Source organism: Drosophila nasuta, chromosome X, assembly GCF_023558535.2.
Source record: "Drosophila nasuta strain 15112-1781.00 chromosome X, ASM2355853v1, whole genome shotgun sequence".
Lineage (NCBI taxonomy): Eukaryota > Metazoa > Arthropoda > Insecta > Diptera > Drosophilidae > Drosophila > Drosophila nasuta.
In genome coordinates this window covers 9,662,121-9,683,841 of record NC_083459.1, presented here as the reverse complement: position 1 = coordinate 9,683,841, position 21,721 = coordinate 9,662,121, and the positions used below count along the sequence as shown (strand labels likewise).

Below are 21,721 nucleotides of genomic sequence, written 5' to 3'. Positions count from 1 at the left end.
ACGAACAGACGCTCGCTCACTCGTTGTCTGTTCGTCTTCGTGTGTTTCGGCTTTGTCGTCGTGTCGCGCCTTCGTGTCGTGTCATTTTTAGTACAAATGTTCTGGAGAGCGACAATGCGACGGCGTCGCTATTTTTAGCATCAACAGTCGACGCAGCAGCAGCAGCAACGGCAGCAGAAGCAGAAGCACGCGACGGTTTTTGCCGCTGGGAACAGTTTTTGCTGCGCGTGCCGTTTTGCTGTTGCTGTTGCTGTTAACGCCAGCGTCGACGTCGTTGGCGCGTCGTCGTTAGTCGCTGCGCTCTTGGACACATAGCATAGCAGCGTAGCGTAGCGCGCGCGTTGGAAACAAGTTTTAGTACGTGTTCCGCCGTGTTAGCAAACAGTCGTCGCCCCCCACAAGAAATCCACAAGAAAGCGAGGCCCAAAACACTAAAAACCGTTTTTGGCCACTGCGATTGCGATTGCGATTACGATTACGATTGTGAGGCGAACAACGACAACAACAACGACGACGACGACAACGGCAACGACTATAACTTTTTTGTTGTTTTTTGACTACTACTCGAAAAAGGAAAAACAAACGGGAGTGCAGAACGTAAACGAAGGCGTCTCAGACAATTCGACAACAGTTACTACCCCCCGCTCCCCCCGGTTGACTGAAGCCTGTCTCCCCACCCAAAACAAAATACATGATTAATCGCCAGTTATAAAGATCCTATAAACAAAAGCAACAACAACAACAACTCGCTTTTTTCGTTCTTCTTTTTTTTGCAAGTGTTTTGTTTTCCTGCTTGTTGTCGTAGGTTCAACAACGGCAACAACAACAACCCAACAACCCAACAACAACAACATCGCAATCACATATCATATCAAGAAAATCAAAGGATTTGGTTCCAAGTGAATTTCGTGTCAATTTGCAAAGCAAAGCAAAAATTCTTAAGAAAATTACAAGACAAATCTGCTATATATCCATATATGTGTATATAGATGATTTTATTTTTTTGTTCTTGTGTGTGCGCGTTTAAGTGCTAAACCAATATACAAAAAGAGTGTGTGCGGTGTGCGGTGCTGTGTGTGTGTGTGTGTGTGTGTGTTCGTGCGGTGTCAGTGTATGCGTGCAGCTTCCTGTGCAACCGGTCCAAGGCTCAGGCGACAAGTAACAAGCAAGCTCTGCACCTGCAGAAGAAATATAAGAAAAATATTGCTTAAAGAAAAACCCGTTTTGTTGTTATTCTTTTTTTTTTTGCTGTATTTCGGGAAGCTGCTAAACTCGAACAAGCAACAAAGCAACAACAACAACTCCAAGCTGAGCCACAGGCAGCCCAAGGCCGCCCAACAACAACTGCAACTGCAACAGCAACAACAACAACAACGAGCGGAAAATTGTGTTGTTGTTGTTGTGCGCTTTTCCTTCAACGGAGCTGCTGCTGATTTTTCTTCAGCCTCAACTGTGGACATTTCCTTTATGGTAAGTTATTTATTTTTAAACCTGCCTCAAGCTTAACGTATTAGCAAGCCATGGCCCCAGCGGGGGGGCGAGGAGAAAGGAGAAGGTTTGCATCTAACTCGAATGCAGTTTTAAACAGCTCAAAGTGAGCTGCAAATTTGTTGCGCTCAAAAGTATGCTACACTTTATTTGTCATGGCTTATTTGCACTGTGTGCGTGTGTGTGTGTGTGTGTGTGTGTGTGTGTGTGTGTGTGTGTGTGTGTGTGCGTGTGTGTTTGCAAATCATTTAGAGTTTTGTTTGATTGTCAATGGAGGCATCAATCAGTCAATTAATCAATCAGTGGCAACATCTGCACCAATTAAACCAATTTACAATTTTGCACTTCATTCAACCCCCTTCCCCCTCCCCCTCCCCCTCCTCGTCGCGTGGCATTTTAATCGCTGCCCCGAAAATCGTACAAACATTCAATTTTAATGATTTTATAATCAACGCACAGTGGGCATAAATCTATTAACTATGCAATTCGATTTGCCGAAAGGAAAGCCCATCAAAGGCGCAAAGCAATTTGAACTTTGCCCAAAACCACTCAACGCTTTATTCGATTAACTCGACTAGAATTTCTAAGCTCTACGTATGTGTGTGTGGGTGTGTGTGTGTGTGTGTGCATGTGTGGGTGTAAGTGCTCTATTAATTGTGGTGCATAACCAATTGGTGTTAATCTCTGATGCATTCTAATTGCCCTTCAAGCCATATTTGATACGCTTATCGGACAACTAATTGGATAATCCCAAGGAATCTATTATTGCCAAATGGAAATGGAATTCCAACTGAGTTACTTTCTCACCAGCAGCAGCAAATGATGGAAATTAATTAGCCAATTTCTTGTTGTGTACAATTTTTCACTTGAATGTTTCACCAAAGTTCACAAAGGATTTAAGTTGATTTACAATTTTGAGCTGAGTTCTAGTTAAAATATTTTAAGTATGTTCACTGATTTCAGCATTGAATTATGGAATTTATATTGTATTTATGTTTTACATATTACAACTTGTGAAGCATATAAGTGCATTCAACTAATGAAATGCAAAATTTGTATCTTATTAGTATGTAATTTAAATATTTTCATTACAACTTTTGTAATATTTTCATTCAGCTATTTAAAAAAAGAATTTATGTTTTATTTGCAAAACTATTCTTAAAGTATGGTTTTAAAGTTAACTCCCAATTAAAGCTGTTCTAGTGAAATATATAATATTTGTCAAGTTTATTAAGCAACTTCTGATACATTTCAAGTGAATTAACTATTAAATTAATAAACTCCTAAGACATTAACTAATTGCACGCTAAAATAATTATTAAAAACAAGTAATAAAATCATTAAATAAAAACATATTCTAAAAATATATACCAAATTAATATACCGCAAAAATACTGAAAGCTATACTTGGTATTTTTAATATAGTACTACATGCAAAAGTTTGCTTGACTGTGAGATACTTTAAATTATACCAAATTAATATACCGCAAAAATACTGAAAGCTATACTTGGTATTTTTAATATAGTACTACATTGAAAAGTTTGCTTGACTGTGAGATACTTTAAAGTATGCCAAATTAATATACCACAAAAATACTAAAATATACCAAAAGTTGTATTTGGTATATTAAAATATACCAAAATATACCAGAAATATCCCAATTGTAGTTATTCTTAAATAACTTTCTTAACGCAGTTTTATAACTATTGAATATTCATATTCGATTTTTCAAACCTAACATAAATAGCTTAGATTTTTCATTGTAAACTCGCATTAATAATAAACTTTAATCGTCTGAGGCAGTGAAGAAAAACTTGTACTTAAAAATGCTGTTCGCCTTTGCTGCTTTGCTAATCTCTTAAAGTTTATCATGCAAGACAAATATGCCATTTAGGGTGCTAATAAAAAGAGAGAGCTTTTTACATCAAAGTGAACTGATATAAATAAGTTAGTAAATGTTGCACATCAAGCTTTGCAACATACAATATTTTGACGACTTGAAAACTGAGTTTTTACAGCAGCATTTCATTTTGTTTGCTAGCAATTTTGATGTTCACATATTTCTTTTGACTATTTTGTGAATTGGACAGCAAAAGTTGTATGTGTGTTGTTTGTCTTTAGCATTGAATGATACAATTTAAACCCGAAGCAAATTGGCCCACTTCTCTCAATGAGAGAGTGTGCACGCGTGTGTATTCAAGTGTGTGTGAGTGTGTGTTTGTGTGTGTTTGTGTGTGTGTGTGTTGGCCAATTGTCAATGACAAAGTTGTTTGTTGTTACTCTTGCTGTTGGCACACTAAAAACGTTGCCAATCAAATTTGCGTGTCTGATATGACTGCCAGCTCTCCCCTCCAGCTTGCCCCCTCTCACTCTGCTATGCTCTCTGTCTCGCTTGCACTAACAAACGCTGTTTTTGGCTTTCAACTATCCGCGTGCAGAATGTGGCTTAGACCACAACAAAGCAGCGCTAGCGGATAAAGAGAGCATGGAGCATGTAGATTGTGATATGGCGCAATGGAGAGAAAGAGAGAGAGAGAGAGAAGAGTAGAGAAGGAAGGTGGAAGCGGCAACCAAAGTGCAAACCTCAAAAAAGCAACGAGGACGAAAAACAGAAAACATTTTGTTTTGGGACCGACGCAGGCTAAAAAGCACTGAAAATGCTTTTCAAGTGCGCCCTCAGCTAGCACACACTTGATAGACAGATACACACACACACACACCCATACATATATATATTTTATATAATATATATAGAGTATAGCAAAGATTTATATAGCAACACAAAAAGCCGTCCAATTGCCGCTGGGTTGATACCAAAAACGAAAAGAAAAAACCGAAAAAAAACGAAAAATATAAAAACAAGAAGCAAACTTTCGAGTGCTTAAAAAATTTGGAACATTTGCGCTTCATAAATGCGCGGGCCAAAAAAAGGCGGCGGAACGGAATGGAATGGAATGAGAACGGAACAGAGCGAAGAGCGTGGCATGCGAAAACTTTTCTAATCAAATTAACAAGAGAATTTGAATCTGTTGCTCGCTGATGCTGCTGCCTGGGTAACTAGGCAACAACAATAAGTGAAAATTATCAAAGTCAATTATGTAGCCACATAAACCAAGTGCCTAAAGAAGCTCAGCCCACACACACACACCCGCACACACACACACACTCACGCGTTCGCTAACAAAGTATAAATAATGCTCATCATTTGTTGGCTGTGTATTTGCGAATGCGCAACGCGGCGAATGGCAAAACTTTTGCCATAGCCCAAGCGATTTAAAGTGCGCCACACACACACACACACACACACACATACACAGAGATAGACACGCACAGACATGTACAAACAGAGTGAACTGACCTTGGCAGCTTTGGCCAGGAATCGTGATCTGAGGACCAACGTTCTGGTTGTTGTTGTTGTTGTTGTTGCTGCTGGCATCATATTTATTTATAAATACAAACGCAAAAAGTTCCTGCATAAAACTGAATTACCGGAAATTGGCCAAAAGCAGCAAAAGCAGCAAACGAAATGCGAAATAACAGCGAAAAGTAGGTGGCCGAAAACTTTTTACCTACTTTTTGCCTGCCTCCTTTTCTTCCCTCTCTCTTTCTCTTTCTAGATATATACACAACACATACTACATATGTATATAGCATATATATATTTTTTTATTTAATGTTTTATTCGGCCAACAAAAAAAAAAAAAGAAAAACACCAACTAAAGGCGCAGCGTGTGAAGCAAATAAAAGGCAAGAAACTAGCGCAAAAAACTTTTGTCAAAGCGAGCACAGACAGAGACAGAGACAGAGACACAGAGGGAGTGAGAGCGAGAGAGAGAGAGAGAGAGAGGGAGACAGGGCATAGAGAATAGAAATAGGAATAGAATGGAGCAGCAGGCACAACAATGCAACCTTAACAAACGACGAGACTCTGTGCAAAAGGCGCATTAAAGCAGGCAACCAAAAAGCGAGCTAGACAGAGAGAGAGAGAGAGAGAGACGGAGAGTGCATGCTAGAGCGAGACAACAACAATGGGAATTGCAAAAGGCAGCAGGCAGAGAGCTCCACTTGATGCCAGCTCCCAAGCTCCCAAAAAAATACAAAAAGAAAAAAAAATGTAGGTAGCAATGACACAGTTCAGAACACAAGTCGAGGACCGAAGAGAAAGCGGAGAAAAGAAGAAGAAGGGAAGAGGAAGAGGAATGGTTATCTTACATGGATTTCCAATTGCTTTAATTTGTGCTCCAAATGCCAGGCAAACACTTGTACGCTGTGGCATTTAAAAGTTGCATTGCAAATAAATAAATAATTACTCGAAATCAATTCGGGCAAAAAGCATTCCAAGCACACGAATATCGCATTCATTATAAATGTTACGTTCCTTTTCCGTCTTTCCTTATCATTTAATCAAATGTGCAAGTGAATTTTGATAGCTTAATTAAGAAAATTACAAAAACATATTTGTAAAATAAGTTCACTTCATATTTTGTTCTTCATAGTTTCAAAATGAACGAAAGAATATTCAATATACTAAAATCGTATTTGGTATTAATTCAATTAGTTCCTCTTAAAATCTAAAATACTAAAAGCCTATTTGGTATATATTCTTCAAATTTAAAATACCAATCACAATTATAGTATTAATTCATAAAAGTTCAAACTGAACGCCTATTTAGTCTTAATTATTAAAATTAATCTTAAACTTTTTCAATTTGTAAATACTAAAAGCATATGAATTATGAAAACTTTAAACAGTAAGCATTCTTATAAGTTGAAATACTAAACGTATATTTAGTATTAATATTCTTGTCTTGCATATTTAGTATTAATTCTGAAGAGTTAAAATACCAAACGCATATTTCGTATTTTGTATTATTAGCGACAATTGCTTTTCGGTTTATTTACAAAATACTTAAAGCAAAGAGAGTAAATTTGTGGAATGTGTATAAATAAAATACTTAATTATACAAATTAATATTGCTTTAAACAGTTTGTTTTTCAATATACTCATTCAAAATACCTTACTTAAAAAAACTATGAAAATGAAAAGTAAAATAGATAAATCGAGAACAAAATGTTGAATGTTTTAAACTTAAATATTTCATTGCAGAAATTGATTGGAATTACTTACAAGAATTCTGAAGACCATAAACAAAATATGCAGATCGAAAAGAAAATTTCTTATTACTATTTGTATTGTTAGAAAAGTTCTCTATAATACGCTAGAAGATGTAAGACTAAACTTTATGCAAAATTACTTAATTTCAAGTGATTCTATAAAAGAGAATAGAATAAATTTGCTGGAATAAATCTGCTGGAATAATTATATATATAAAATAAACAATGTGTTAAATGAAAATGTTTATTTTAATGTTTATTTGTATTGCAATTGAGCTCGTTAAGAGTCAGCAGCAGCAAAACATGGCTAAAGTATTTAATTTCTTTAACAGTTTTGTTCGCAACTTCTCTGGGAAATCTCCTCCTCCCTTGGAGTCATTCTCCCATTCTCGCATTCTCAGTCGCGTTTCTCTGCAGCTCTCTGTATTGAGTTGTCCATTCGGGCAAGTTGCGGCAAACTCAAATTGAAGTCTTAAGCTGCTCACTTGAGGGTCGAAGCAATGCGAGAGAAGCGGCAAGAACTTAGTTCAGGCAGTTGCAAAAACTCAAATCTCAAGTTATAGCACACACACACACACACACACACAGAAGTGCACTTGCCCCATGCAGCTGCAACTCGAGCTGAGGTTTGAAGTTGCTGCTTTTGCCGGCCAGACAATGTCCCCGAAGCTGACCAAAAACTTTAGCCAGGACTTTACACACACACCAACACACCAACACACCAAGACACCAACACATAGATACACACAGTTTGTGGGTCAGGGGCTTCAAGTTGCTGGCAACTTTTGCTGCATAGGCGCGTTGGCCATATAAACAATGTCAAGCCAACCAAAACCAAAGCAAAACAGCAACAACGACAAACTTTTCTAATCTAAAAAAGCACAAAGCCAAACACAGCTGAAAAAGTAGCTGAAGGAATACGAATAGTCGCCGCACTCGCAGTTCAAGAAATAAGCCAGAAAATGTAAAAACAGAACAACAAAAAAAAAAAAAACAAATTGAAAATTATGCCATTAAATTTTCATGTCAATTACAAACTGCGACAAAGCAAAGCAAAAATAAAAATAATAATCATGAAGTGAACTTAAAAAAAAAAAACAAAAGGAAGAACAAAGGAGTTGCGAGTCCGCTCTTTATAGGTGTCAAAAGCAATTGTAAGGAGAAGAGTTAAAGTTTTCAAAACGAAAAATATTGCAACAAATTTTGCAGCTAGCAATTGTAAAAGTAGTTGCAAAACTGCAAAATGCATTTAATTTTAACATAATAATTTATTTTCATTCCATTGATTTTTAAACTGAACAAAACAATAACAATATAAAAAATAATAATATTAAAGTTGGTCCAAAAAGTCGCATATGTAAAAAGTGCAACCAAAGGCTTGAAAACATTGTAATATTAAAATAAAAAGTAGCTGCATTATTTATTTTATATTTTCACTAGAAAAAATCATTTAATCGTGTATTTAACACTACCTTTAACTTAATGATTTTCATCCATAGTTTGAGGATAAAGTGAAGAAATCGTTTCTATTGATTTCAATGTTAAACAGACTTGAAATTTATTAAAAATATCAATGCAATAAAATTATTGTTACAATCAAAAGAAATCGGAAATGAAAAAAGTAAACTTTGGTTTTTTCAAAATAATGCTGAATCAGAAATATTTGCAGCAAATTAAAAAAAAATTTCAGTTGCTAGTTGAACTTATTTGTTTTCTATTTGGATTTGAACATTAGATTGCTTATTTAAAAGAAAATTTAATAGGTTTAAACTAACTAGAGAAATTCATATTTATTTATAGCTATTTACAATATTAAAAACGTACTTAAATAAAGAAATAGCTACCAGAAATGTGAATTTGAAAAAGGTTTCCTAAGCTGAATATGTAAAGCTTTTCAATTTTATTTCTTGTCCAAAAATAATTACATTTTGAGCTGTTAAAACAATACCCATGAGTGAATAATACAAGTTTCTTGAACAGTTTTATAAATAACTATCAAATACAATTGGGAATGCAAAAGAAAAGCATAATTCTGGCACATTTTCTAATACTAGATTGTAAATGTCTTTGTTCGTTTTCTTTTTTTCGATTAACGTGTGTGAGTGAATGTATTTTCCACGAGTCATGTCCAAGCACTTGTGATTGATTATTCTCAGCTAAGTGTTTGATACAATATATAGTATACTATATATAGTACAAGTATATGATAGATGGCTATTAAGTGGCCAAGTGCTTAGATACATTTATCGCATATCGCATGCGAGAGTTAATTGCAAGTGTGTATTCACTTTTGTTTGGCCAGTTCGAATGGTTAATGATGGTGAAACTATACAAATACAATAAATTGTTTTATAACAAACATTTTGACACGATTTGCCATCAATTCGAAAAGAACATATAAGTGAGCTTTAGTCGAGTGTGCTCGACTGTGAGATACCCGTTAGGCATTTTCAACAAAACCATATTTTACAAGTATACCGAAAATATTCAAAAGACTTCATTAATGCTATGCCAGTTTCTCATTTGAGTAAGTAAGATTTGATTATATAAATATACCAAATATATACCACAAAAATACTAAAATATACCAAATACTACAGCAATGCTATATCCGTTTCTCATTGTCAATAAAGCCATATTCTATAAATATACCAAATATATACCGCAAAATACTAAAATATACCAAAGGATATAACAAATATATACCCTTCTCTCATTTTCAATAAAACCATATTCTATAAATATACCTAATTTATACCGAAAAAATACTAAAATATAACAAAGGATATAACAAATCTTTACCCTTCACTCATTTTCAATAAAACCTCATTCTATAAATATACCAAATATATACCGAAAAAAATATTAAAATAAACTGAAAGGTCAATACCCTCCAACCATTTTCCATAAAATCATATTCTATAATTATACTTAAAAAAAATACTAATATATGTAGTAGATACCAAATGATATATTTCGTATATCGATATTGTACTTCATTCGAAATATACCATAGAGCTCTACCAAAGCAGTTAAGATTATATAAACTTTATGTCGGAGACGCCTCCTTCTGCCTTCTGTTACCTACACAACGTTATAATACCCTTCTACCTTCTAGGTGGCGGGTATACAAATGTTTTAGTTAGCTAGTTAAATATTTACACTTGTGCATATAGTACATAGTATATTTCACTTTATTACACTTAATGTCTGTGCTTCGTCACTTGTTTCCTTATCGCGGCAACAGCTTTAATCAATTAAATGCTTGCCGCAATATTTCGCTTGCCGAAAACCAATTTTGCGCCCATTAAACTTTCAAGCGTTTAAAATCGCGTGTGAAACGCGCGCGCATTTCCTCGATTTTTACTCAAAAACAAAAAAAAAAAAAAAAAAATATTTTTGCATTTATGATTAAAGCGATTTGCTATCGTTGTAGCTGCTGCTGTTGTTGTTGTTGCTGTTGCTGTTGCTGTTGCTGCTTAAGCAGCTTAGGCATAAAGTAGCCTGCCCCTCAGTCCTCCGTCCCGCTCTCTTTTACTCCCACTCCTCCAGCTGCTTTCTCTGTCTTTCTCTAGCGCTTTTCACTCTGCTGCTTTATGCTCGCTGCGGCATTACAAATACAATGGCGCACTTTTCATTGTATGTCCTTTAGCTGGACACATTGTTTTGGACGGACGGTGAGGGGGTGGGAGGGAGGTCTACTCCTCCTTCTCCACCCTACCAAACTCCCTCTGCCACTTGGCATTCTCATCCAGCGCAACGCTTTGGAACGCATTCTTCTCTGTGCTCAATTTGGCCCCACACTCTGTTCGCCTTTACGCTGCGCATTCGAATGACCTGCTCAATGTGTCACGCCCCCCACTCACACACACACTAGCACACACTCACACTCACTCATACTCATACTACTTAATAATTCAATTCATAGGCTCAGTCACGGGCTGAGCGTCGCATTCGCAGTCGCAGTCACGAATACCAAATTTCACTGGAGAATCTTTCACTCTACTTCCTCCCCCTCCCTGCCACCCACTTTTCTTCATCTCACTTCACAGACGCGTTTCTCGGTTCCTTTGGCCATCTTCGAGTCTCGACTGTCCGTGCACAGGAAGTCGCGTTTTTGGCCAGGACACACACACACACACACACACGCACAGGTAGCTCTGTGTCATCAGAGTGGGTCAGCAGCAGCGGCTAAGGAAACAAACAAAACGAACGCAAAAAAATACAAAAAATACCACAGCACAAAAATTGAGCAAAATTTCTGTTGACTTTTATGTATTTTGTGTGTGTGTTGTTTTTCTGTTTGTTTTTTTTTTTTATTTGTTGCTTTCGTTTTTGTTGCCGTTTGCCTTCATTTGCATATAAAATTTTTATGTTGCGCCCGAGAGCGTTTATTTGCTTTGGCTCTGGACGCCGAAGCCGAAGCTGATGCTGATGTTGATGCTGATGTTGATGCTGTGGCAAGTTGCAGCCAGCCGCTATCAGAGACTCTGCTCTACTCTCTTATTGCGCAACGCATTCGCTTGGTTTGACGAACTTGCCACATTCATTTTGCGGTCATGTCTAATACAAATAAACGTGCCACAGACCGACAGAGACAGAGAGAGAGAGAGAGAGATAGAGAAAGAGTAGTTGTAGTTTCGTCAATGTTTGATGTATCTCTCTCTCTCTCTCTCTTTCTCTCGGAACTTTTTTTTCGTGGGGAGCCAGGCTCATGTTTTATTTTGCACACATTATGGCAAATCATTTTATTTGATGGCAACAAAACAAAACAAAACGAAGCGAACACAAACAAACATCGAAAAGAAAAGCGCACAACATATAGCAGAGCAAATAAAAGAAAATCGTTAATGTCCCAAAATGTGCACACACACTTTATCTCCCTCTCTCTCACACTCTCTCTCTCTCTCTGTCTGTCTGTCTGTCTGTCTGTGTTTGTTGACCTGGCCAACAGAAAAAGCAGTTTCTCAAACTATTAGATCATTTTTTTTTCTTTATTGAAGCACACGTGTTTGCATGACAATTTTGGCATTAAAATACGACAAAGTTTTATTGCATTATTTAGCAAATAATTTATGAGAAATTTTTACTCAGAATATGCTATTTAATGCAAATATTATTTATAAATACATTTTATAACATTCAAAATGAATTCAATTTGGCAAAATTGAATCAAGTTAGTTGCTTTGGTTTACATTCTGGTATAGTTTTATAGTATATTTTATGGTATTTTGAGTGAAACGGTATATCGATATACCAAATATAGCATTTGGCATATGTGTTTGGTATATTTGATATATTTTCATGTATTGACATTTATAATTTTACTATTTATATTTACATTTTTATTCATCAGTTGCTTTGGTTTACAATCTGGTATTTTTTATAGTATATTTCATGGTCAATTTTTCATGTTATAGTATATCGATATACCAAACATATCGTTAAATATATTTAAGTAATTAAGAAGTCGCGCAATTTCAATTATTTATCGGAATTTTTGGAATTTTGTCAATTTTTGTACATTAATTAATATGTGACTCGCTATAAAAATATTTCTATTTGGACAACTTTTTGCTGTTGTGGTTATTATGTGCAATTAAAATGTTGTGCTTTATATTAAGTAGGTCACATGTGGAGTGTCTGTGTGTGTGTGTGTGTGTGTGTGTGTGTGTGTGGAGAGTGTATCGATACGATATTTGTGCAGTTTGTCAGCTGCCAAAAGCATATCGCATGAAATATGATTTGCTACAAAAGTTTGTTGCAACTTTTCTTTTGGCAAAGCATGCGAGTCTGTGCTGCCATATAGATTTATTTTTAATGGATTGCAAACTCCGGCAGAATCTAATTACCTAGCCCACACACACACACACACACACACACACACACACAGACACGAACCACGGTTTTATTCACTTGCTGCGCCCACAACATTATATGTAGCCATTTAATTGGCTTATCAAAAAGTGCTGCATACTTTGCGGCGCACAACATTTTCATTCCGCTTTTATTTAGATATTTGCCGCCCCAACTTTGTTGTTGTTGTTGCGGCCATCGCAGCAAATTGCATGTGCACACAGCTTAACTAAGCCACAACCAGCCACGCCCACCCACACACACACACACACAGAAGGGCGCTGAAAGGTCTTCGCGGAGCCATCGAAAAGCGTCGAATTGGTTTACAACATACAACAAATTAAATTTGCACAAAAATTGTTAAATGCTCCGCCTCCTTGCCAACGACACACACACACACACATACTTTGGCATGTTAATTTAGTTATGCTTAAGTATTAAAAAGAGATTTTTGAGCTCATTGAGTCAAAAAACTTTCGGCAAGGCCGTAGCTTAAAAACTTTTTACCACCAACAGCAAAGGCTGAAGCGAGATGGCTGCTGCTTCTTCTTCTTCTGTCAAGCTGTGCAGATAGCTGAAGAAAACTATTTAGGAAATTTGTTTTAAGTTTGATTAAAATTATAACAAGCAAGCAGGCAAGAGCGAACGAGCTCACAACTCAGCTCAGCCAAAATTAGTTGCCCATGTGGCATTGAAAGAGACGCCTGCATAGTTCAGCTGACAGACAGACAGAGATTTTAGCTGACCCAGCACGCGGTCTGGCTGACAAACATAGCGCACATTCACTCATTCATTCAGTCAGTCAGTCAGTCAGTCATTCATTCATTTCGTTCATTCGTCCGTTCGTCAGACTTTGTGGTTCGAGTTGTCTGCATTTAAATCAATTTAAGCATTTACAGTCAGTTGAACCTTTTGTGTGCCCCACATTACAACACACACAGAATACTCACTTACTCACACTCACACACACTCACACATCACACTTACACACACTCGTACACACTCACATACACCCACAAGACTCGCCCACATTCATTGAGGCTGAGCGCGTGAGAATATTTTGGATGCCACATTTAATCTATGCAGCATCCGTGTGTGTGTACCCTAGAAAGCTAAGCCCAAGCTAAATGGTAGCTTAAATGGCATCAGCATTAGCTATGAATAGGCGAGCGGCATTTCTATTCAATCGATAAATGTATCGATTAATCTCTCTCTGTGTGTAAGCATTTTTTTTTTTTTGCAGAAGCTTAGCATAATGTTTTTTGAATGTTATTTCTAAAATACGAATGTAATAGCTAGCGATACATTTGCTTGAAATTGTAGTATCAGAGCACTTCCGATAAATATATCGATTAATGTTATAGCTTGCCATAGTCTTCAGATGTCCGGGTATATGGTAATCCAATAAAGTGCAAAGAATTTAGCTGACTTTGACATCCTCCTAAAATATTTTATTAGCATTTCCGATGAATATACCGATTAATCTAAATAATTATCAATATTTATAATGAAGAATGAAATGTTATAGATATTCTCATCCCATAAATAAGTTCAAAAGATTTTTTTAGAAATGTATTTTGGCTTCTTTCGATAACAAATATCGATTAAGCTTCATATATGAATTTAAACTGTATGAAATGCATTTCAATTTTATGTTATAGAACATTTTGTTAAAGATTTCGCTTAATGCTTTTATGTGTTCTCTTTTTTATACGATGAATATCGCAAACACGAACACGAAGTTTTGCTCATCCCAAGTAGGCAAACAAATTATGCAGACATTTAAATATGCCATAAAATTATTTGAGTTCTGCATCAATTCTTTGGCATTTCATATTACACTCTTGTTTTTTATCTTTCTTTCTTTATACTAAAAAGTTGGTCAGCAGCTGAGTGAATGTGTGTGTGTGTGTGTGTCGGTGTGTGTGTAAAAAGGGGCGTTGCTTTTGGTTTTGCTTTTTTATTTGTTTGTTTGTTTGTTTGTGTTGTTAGTTTTGCCGCTTTTAGCAGTTGTGTTTATAATAAATTCATATTCATTCGCAATCAGCGTCTGGCATTTAGTTTTTTTTTCCTTTTTTTTCCCTGCCATTTGCCATTTTGTTTTCAGCTTTTATTCCGACTCCATTCTTGCTCTGTCATTTCACATTTTGCTCACCCTGCAATATGTTTATATAAACATAATTGCATACGCTTCTTTTCTTTACTCTTTTTACAAAATTAGTCGCCCATCTCATGAAGTTGTAGAAATTAATCCTTTAGTCGCGGAGATGATTTTCTACTTCTTGTAGGGTAGAGAGATATTATAAGTTTGTGCCGATCCCTTTATCAATCTGGTATATTTTGTACTCTAAGGTATATTGAAAACGTAGTACTATAGCAATATACCAAATAAATCATTTGGTATATTTTAGTATTTTATATTTCCACAGACTCCGCTGAACTTAATGGTATATTGTTGTACTATATAAGAATACCAAATATTGCTTTTGGAATATTTTAGAATTTTTGTGGTATATTAATTTGGTATATTTAAAAATAAATACCACACAGTATTGCTTTTGCACCATAGAGTACAAAATATACAACCAAACAAATGTAGTCTTTGGTATATTTTAGTATTTTTTCGGTATATTAATTTGGTATATTTAAAAATAAATACCACACGGTATTGCTTTTGCACCATAGAGTACAAAATATATATTCGGTATATTTTAGTAATTTTTGGGGTATATTAATTTTATATATTCAAGAATAATACCGCATTGAACCGCATATATTTTAGTATATTAATTTGGTATATTCAAGAATAATATCGCATTGAACCGCATATATTTTAGTATATTAATTTGGTATATTCAAGAATAATATCGCATTGAACCGCATATATTATAGTATTTTTTCGGTATATTAATTTGGTATATTTAAAAAGAAATACCACACAGTATTGCTTTTGTACCATAGAGTACAAAATATATATTCGGTATATTTTAGTATTTTTTGGGGTATATTAATTTGGTATATTCAAGAATAATACCGCATTGAAGCTGGTATCTCACAGTCGACCACACTCGACTGTGGCTTTCTTACTTGTTTCTTTTTGCTGTCATTCGCTATGCTTCAACTAATCCATTATGAAAATTATAAAGGTAAATGCTTAAAGCTAATGAGTGTCAGTTGCAGTCATAAGGATTGTCAGAAGACAATCCGTTAATCCTTTAAAAGCGTTGCATTTGAGGTATTGTGCACCTCGTTTCAAATTTTGAAATGAGAAAACATTTATTTCAAAATTGTATTTAACTTGAAATAATAATGCAACTTATATTATCAAAATTGGAGCTTTGAAAAACCAGAATTCATAAATGTTAAAGTGTTATTTATCATGAAATATGCGTAATTATATTGAGTTCAATTTTTTTTTATTTATATTATTATTCACTTATATTATTAATATCACTGCTTGAGAAAAATAAATTCATAAATGTGGACATTTTTTCCAAGTTTTATTTAACTTAAAAAAATTATTCATATTTGTATTTAGTTTAATTTTATTTATATTAAATTATATTATTAAAATGAGTGTTAAAAAAAAGTAAGATAATGAGTGTGGAAATGTTTTTCCAAGTTTCTGTTAACTTGAAACAATTATGCAACTTATTTTTATCAATATGTTTTGCGCATTTTTAATCAGCTTGCTCTCGCTCTCTCTCTCTCTCTGTCTCTTTCTCTTTTGTATTTATCTGCTTAACATTCGCTTAGCTGCACATTTTTTTAATCTTAATAGACAAGTAGAAAACACAATTCTCTGGGCAATAACTCTGACAGCTGTTGCGGCCCCTTGCTGAATACTGAATGTTGAATTTTGAATGCTTAGTCCTCTGGCAGTTGATGATGTTGTTGACTCTTTTGTGTTTTTTTTTTGTCGTCGTTGCTGTGTGCCACAAAATATGTTGTACATAAAATATACAAATTCATTAAAACAAACCGACAACAACAACAACAACAACCACAACAGACAACAGACAACAGTCAAGTTTATTTTCATCAAGCAACAACTATGGCAAATTAAAATTTTGTTGCGGGGCGTAAAACTCGATAGCAACAACAACAACAACAACAACAACAAATATGGCAATGTGTTGACACGTTTGTAGTTGTTGTTGTTGTTGTTGTTGCGGCTGCGACGCAAAAAAAAAACGCACACACACAATTGAAATGCAAATAAAGTTTGTATAAAAAAAAGTATATATATAAATAATTGCAACAATAACAACAAAAATGTGTCAAGCCGCAACAAAAAAAATTAAAGTAAAGAAATGCAAAATTTCAAAAAATTATACAGCAACAAAAAAATGCTAGTAAATTTATTAAAAAAAAAAAAGAAATGTTGACGCATTTAAGCAAATAAATGTTTTTCAATTTGTTGCCGCATGCTGCATGGGCGTGGCACAAACTGCCGCCTGGCTGCTGCTATGTAATAAGCAGCAGCAACAAAAGAAGCAACAGCACCGGAAATGCGCCATTGTGCACGGCTGGCCGCCTGCGTCCTGCCTCTTGCCACTTGCCACTGCCACTGCCACTGCCACTTGCCACATCGTGTGCTGCTGCTGCTGCCTCCATTTTGAGCTGTCGCATAAGCGCGCTTAATATTTTACATGGCCACAGCAATAAAAACTCTATTATTATAAATATTTAACAATTGTGACAATTGTTGTTGGGAACGCGCGACACGCTTAACGCTCATTGTCCTTGTTATCCTTGCTGCCAGCCGGTCTGGCCTTCCTGCCAGCCTGCCTGCCTGCCTGCCTCCTCACCTTGCCCCCCCCCCCATGCTCTGTGTGGAAAGTGCAACGCGTGCAACGTGCAACAGCAGCTGCAATTTTCACGCTGCACGCTCGTTGCGTTTTAAACGAGTTAATGCGACACAGTGCCACACACTGTTGCACACACACACACACACACACGCACGCACACACACCTTCAGTCTCGATTACATTTTTGAACTAATTTAAACAATTTGTTAACGCTTCGCTTCAATGAAGCCAAAGAGTTTCAGTTAACAACAATTGTTTGCTATTGCGTGAATCACTCATTTCTTTTTCTCTCTCTCTCTCTCTCTCTCTTTCTCTCCGTCTCTCTTTTGTTTGATGGAGAATCGTAATCATGCATTTGATATATCCGCATATATACGATATGAATGTGTATATCACTATAATCCTTATGTATCCATTTTTAATATCATGTTAATGTGCTAGGTAAACCTTTAATAGTCATTACGCATTTTAATTGGCAGCATTAAAGTATCACAATTTGTGGCAAGAGTGTCTGGGGCAAATGTGGCAGCTGTTGGCGATTCGTTTATTTCCATGGGCGGGAGAAAAAAAAACTCTTGCAAGACTTACAGGACTTCTTAATATATGTATATCAAAATCATATTAAATAAAATATATAATACTAGATATTGACAAAATTTTACCAAATAAAATACTACAAATTGTCGAACTTTCAAATAATATATAAAAATAATAAGTATATAAAAAATACTAAAAATTCAAATACTGGATATACATAAATACGAAAAATACTACATATAATGAAATAATAGAAAATGAATTACTAGATATATCAAAATCACATCAAATAACTAGATATTGCAAAATTCTACCAAATAAAATACTACAAATTGTCGAAATTGGAAATAATAATAAGTATATAAAAATACCAAAATTTAAATACTGGATATACCAAAATTTTATCAAATAAAATACGAAAAATACTGCATATAATGAAATAATAGAATATGAAATCTTAGATATGCCAAAATGATGTATGCCAAATAAAATACTATAAAAATATACCAACATTTTACCAAATAAATTACAATAAAAAGTATTTTTATTGAATAAATACTACAACGTGATATACAAGATATACCAACATACTAGCAAAAAATACTACATATGATATGATATACTACAAATAAAATACTATATACAATAATAAAATACTAAAAATACTACATATAATAATCTACTACCGAATAAAATACTACTTAGAACAAAAAATACAAAAATAAAATCATATTTTACAATTTCTGTGAAATTTTATGCGTAAGTTTCATTTTTTCTTCTTTTTCTAAACTTGAATTTTTCCATACTCAAGGATAATATTGCAGTTTTAGTTTTCGATTATCACAGCCTTGGCTGCATTTTGCATTCAGATTGAATTGTGTCAAGAGGCGAATGAAGTTTGCTATCATATATATGCAGATAACTCCTCAACTGGGTCACACATGGGGCGTATGCGCAATTTTTGCGCTTACTCTCGTATCTCGCTGCTTTTGCTCTTTATCGATATACCAATTAAGCCAAAATTGAATCAATGCCTGAGCAGCAAAAGCAGCAAAATCTGCATAGGCTGATGGGTCATTGGCTTGGCTTATGCTCTGAGTACCAAAACGAGTACTCGCACACTCACACTCACACTCACACAGTCACACACTCGCATTCATATGCATACTTTTAGCCAGGCGAAACAAGATTTTCATTTTCATTATCGTTTTGATTTTCATTGCCGCTTCTCGTGCGTGTGCAGAGCATAAAATGCGATGCGAACCGAAATTGAATTTAATGTGCCTGCATTAATTGCATAGCCAACGAACTCCCCCTTTCCCCTTCTTCTCCCCTCTCTCCCGCACTGTCTGGCACCTATCGCGTTTGGTCTGGTCATGCAATATGCAAAATGACGGCTGATTATTTTCGTGCGGCTCATCAGAGTCCATTGCAATTTGGCAGCGCTAAGGAATATGCTGCAGGACAATGCAACAACTAACTGAATTGCCATTTCGACGCTGCGACGCTGACGCTGATGATGATGATTAATATGCGTGGTGACGTCGCTGGGTGTTAGCTGGGGAGCTGGGGGGCGTGGCAACGCATCAAATTGAAAACCCCATAAAACACTCAATTTATTTAAATTGCATGTGATTGACAATCGAACGCCATCGCCATCCACATCGTCATCGCTCTTTTGCCCTCGCTCATTGCAACAATAACAAATTTCGCTGGCTCAGTTGCGTTTCCCCCTACTCACTTTTCTTTCTTTTTTTTTCAATTGCTCGCGGGTGGTGAATGTGGGGGAGAGTGGAGAGGGGGGCTGATTAGCCAAGCAGGACACGTAACGCGTGGCAAAGCAAAAGGCGACAAAGGCGACAACAATAAAAAATTGAATATGAATGAGAATCAGAATCAGCATCAGCTCCAGCTTCAGCGTCAGCATCAGCGTCAGAAGCTGAATCAAAGCCAAGCAGCGCATCAAATGCGTCACGTCAATCTAGCCGATGGATTGTATACACTTTCCACTATGCGATAATATTTCTGACAGCTTCAGCTTATGTTCAATTCTGGTCAAATTTTCTAGTATTTTTGTTTTAACGATGATAATTGTGTTTATTCTTTTTCCCTTATTGGTTGCCCCAAAAATCATGCTATATTTATTTTCAACTACATTAAAATTCGAATTTGGAATATGTATTACAATTTTAATTTATACTATAATCTTTGTATTTACTATTTTATAATTATTTTTAGTTTTTCTATTGGAATTATGTGTTTTTCTTTAGATTTTTTTCTTTAGTTTTTTCATTTATAAGTTAAAAAAATAAATATTTTCTAGACAATTTTATTTGTTCTTTTTCCAGAATGTCATAGAATATTTATGTTATTGTTTTCTTCTTTGTTTTATTTTTACGCTTAATAACAAATATTTTTAAAATGATAGAATTCCTTTTTAATATGAATCTGAATATTTCAGTTTTTTGATTTATGATTTTATTTTTTTGTTTTTTTTTCTGTCATTGTGTCTGAATCTTATTTTTCTTGTCTTATTTAGACAACTAAAGATAAATAGTAGCAAAACTATGTTATTTCACTATAAATCAGAATAAATCTTTAAATTTTTTTTTACTTTTCAACATGATCTTATTTTCTTTTTTCGCTTTGAATCAGAATCTTTAATCACACGCTTGCAAATTATAATTCCCATGCGCAATCAATAGCTTTTCAAAGTGTTTGGCATAGTGAATGGTCTCTAACGATTGCATATATTCGAATCAAGAGATATAGCGAGGGAGACAAAGTACTATGGACCGTTATGGGGAAGGGGGAGGGGTATAAAGGAAGAAGGCGTGTTCTGAGCATCATCATCCGCCCTCCAACTGATGTCGCGCCGAGCCGCGCTGCGCATCGCATTTGTCATAAACATAACTCAGCAATTGCCCACGCCCCAATGCGCCCACGTACGCCCATCAATTGTCGTTTTTATCAGCGTTCCATGTCGCGTTCGTAATTTTTTGGCTTCGCTTCGCTCTGCGTTGCGTTGCGTTGCGTTGAGTTGCGTCGCGACGCGTGTTCCGGCGGACAAAGTACCCAAAAAGCGCGCATCTACAGTAGTCTCTCCATATCGTATGCCGTTTTTCGTATTTCGTATTTCGTATTATTGACATCCTCACACTCTCTTCTCATGAGTTCCATAGTCAGTGCTTAGTCAGCGTATCGCCTCTGCTGCTACTGCTGCTGCTCTTGGCGTTGGCAGCGCCGCATTAAAATTTTAAAATGCGTACGCAATTTTTGTTGTTACATTCTTTTTTTTCTCTCTCTCTCGTGCCTTCATTTTGCGCTGTGTTATTTTATTTATTTTTTTTTTCTTTCTTTTGCTTTAGCTTCATTCGCCGCTTCTTACGTATTACGCCTTCGCTTTTGTTGTTGCCGTTTTCCTTTGTTATAACGGTTGACGTCGTCGACGTCGTCGTTGTTGTTGTTGTTTTTATTATTCTTGTTGCTGTTGGCGCAACAATTGCCAGGCGAAAGGCATTGCATGCTGAGCAACAACCGAACAACCGACCGAAAGTCGCCTTAAACTTAAAGCTTACAAAAAAAATACGCAAGCTTGCGTGGGTAATTAAAGCTCTTCCGCTGTCGCTGCGGTCGCTGTTGCTGTTGTTGTTGTTGCTCTACTCTTCTCTTTGCTTCTCTTCTCTTCTTGTTGACCATGAGACGGCGTCGCTGCAAAGCTTCAAGTTAAATACAAAATGCCAAACACTGTTGCTTTGTTTGTGTTGCTGTGCGTGTGTCGATGCTGCTGCTGCTGCTGCTCACCTAATCTCACTCTCTCTCTCTCTCTTTTCTACTATCCTCGAATGTGTATGTGCGTGCGTGCGTGCGTATGTGTGTGTGTGTGTGTGCATAAGTTAAAGTCAAACGATTT

General features: G+C 35.7%; 1 protein-coding gene across 1 annotated transcript in view; it reads left to right on the top strand.

Moving 5' to 3' along the window:
* The first annotated feature begins 367 nt into the window (after nucleotides 1–367).
* LOC132796157 (irregular chiasm C-roughest protein) overlaps nucleotides 368–21,721 on the top strand; it is a 66,772-nt gene continuing 45,418 nt past the window's right edge. Inside the window, exon 1 of the mRNA XM_060807222.1 lies at nucleotides 368–1,470. The gene's annotated coding sequence lies outside the window, so the exon portion shown is untranslated. The remainder of the gene's footprint in view (nucleotides 1,471–21,721) is intronic.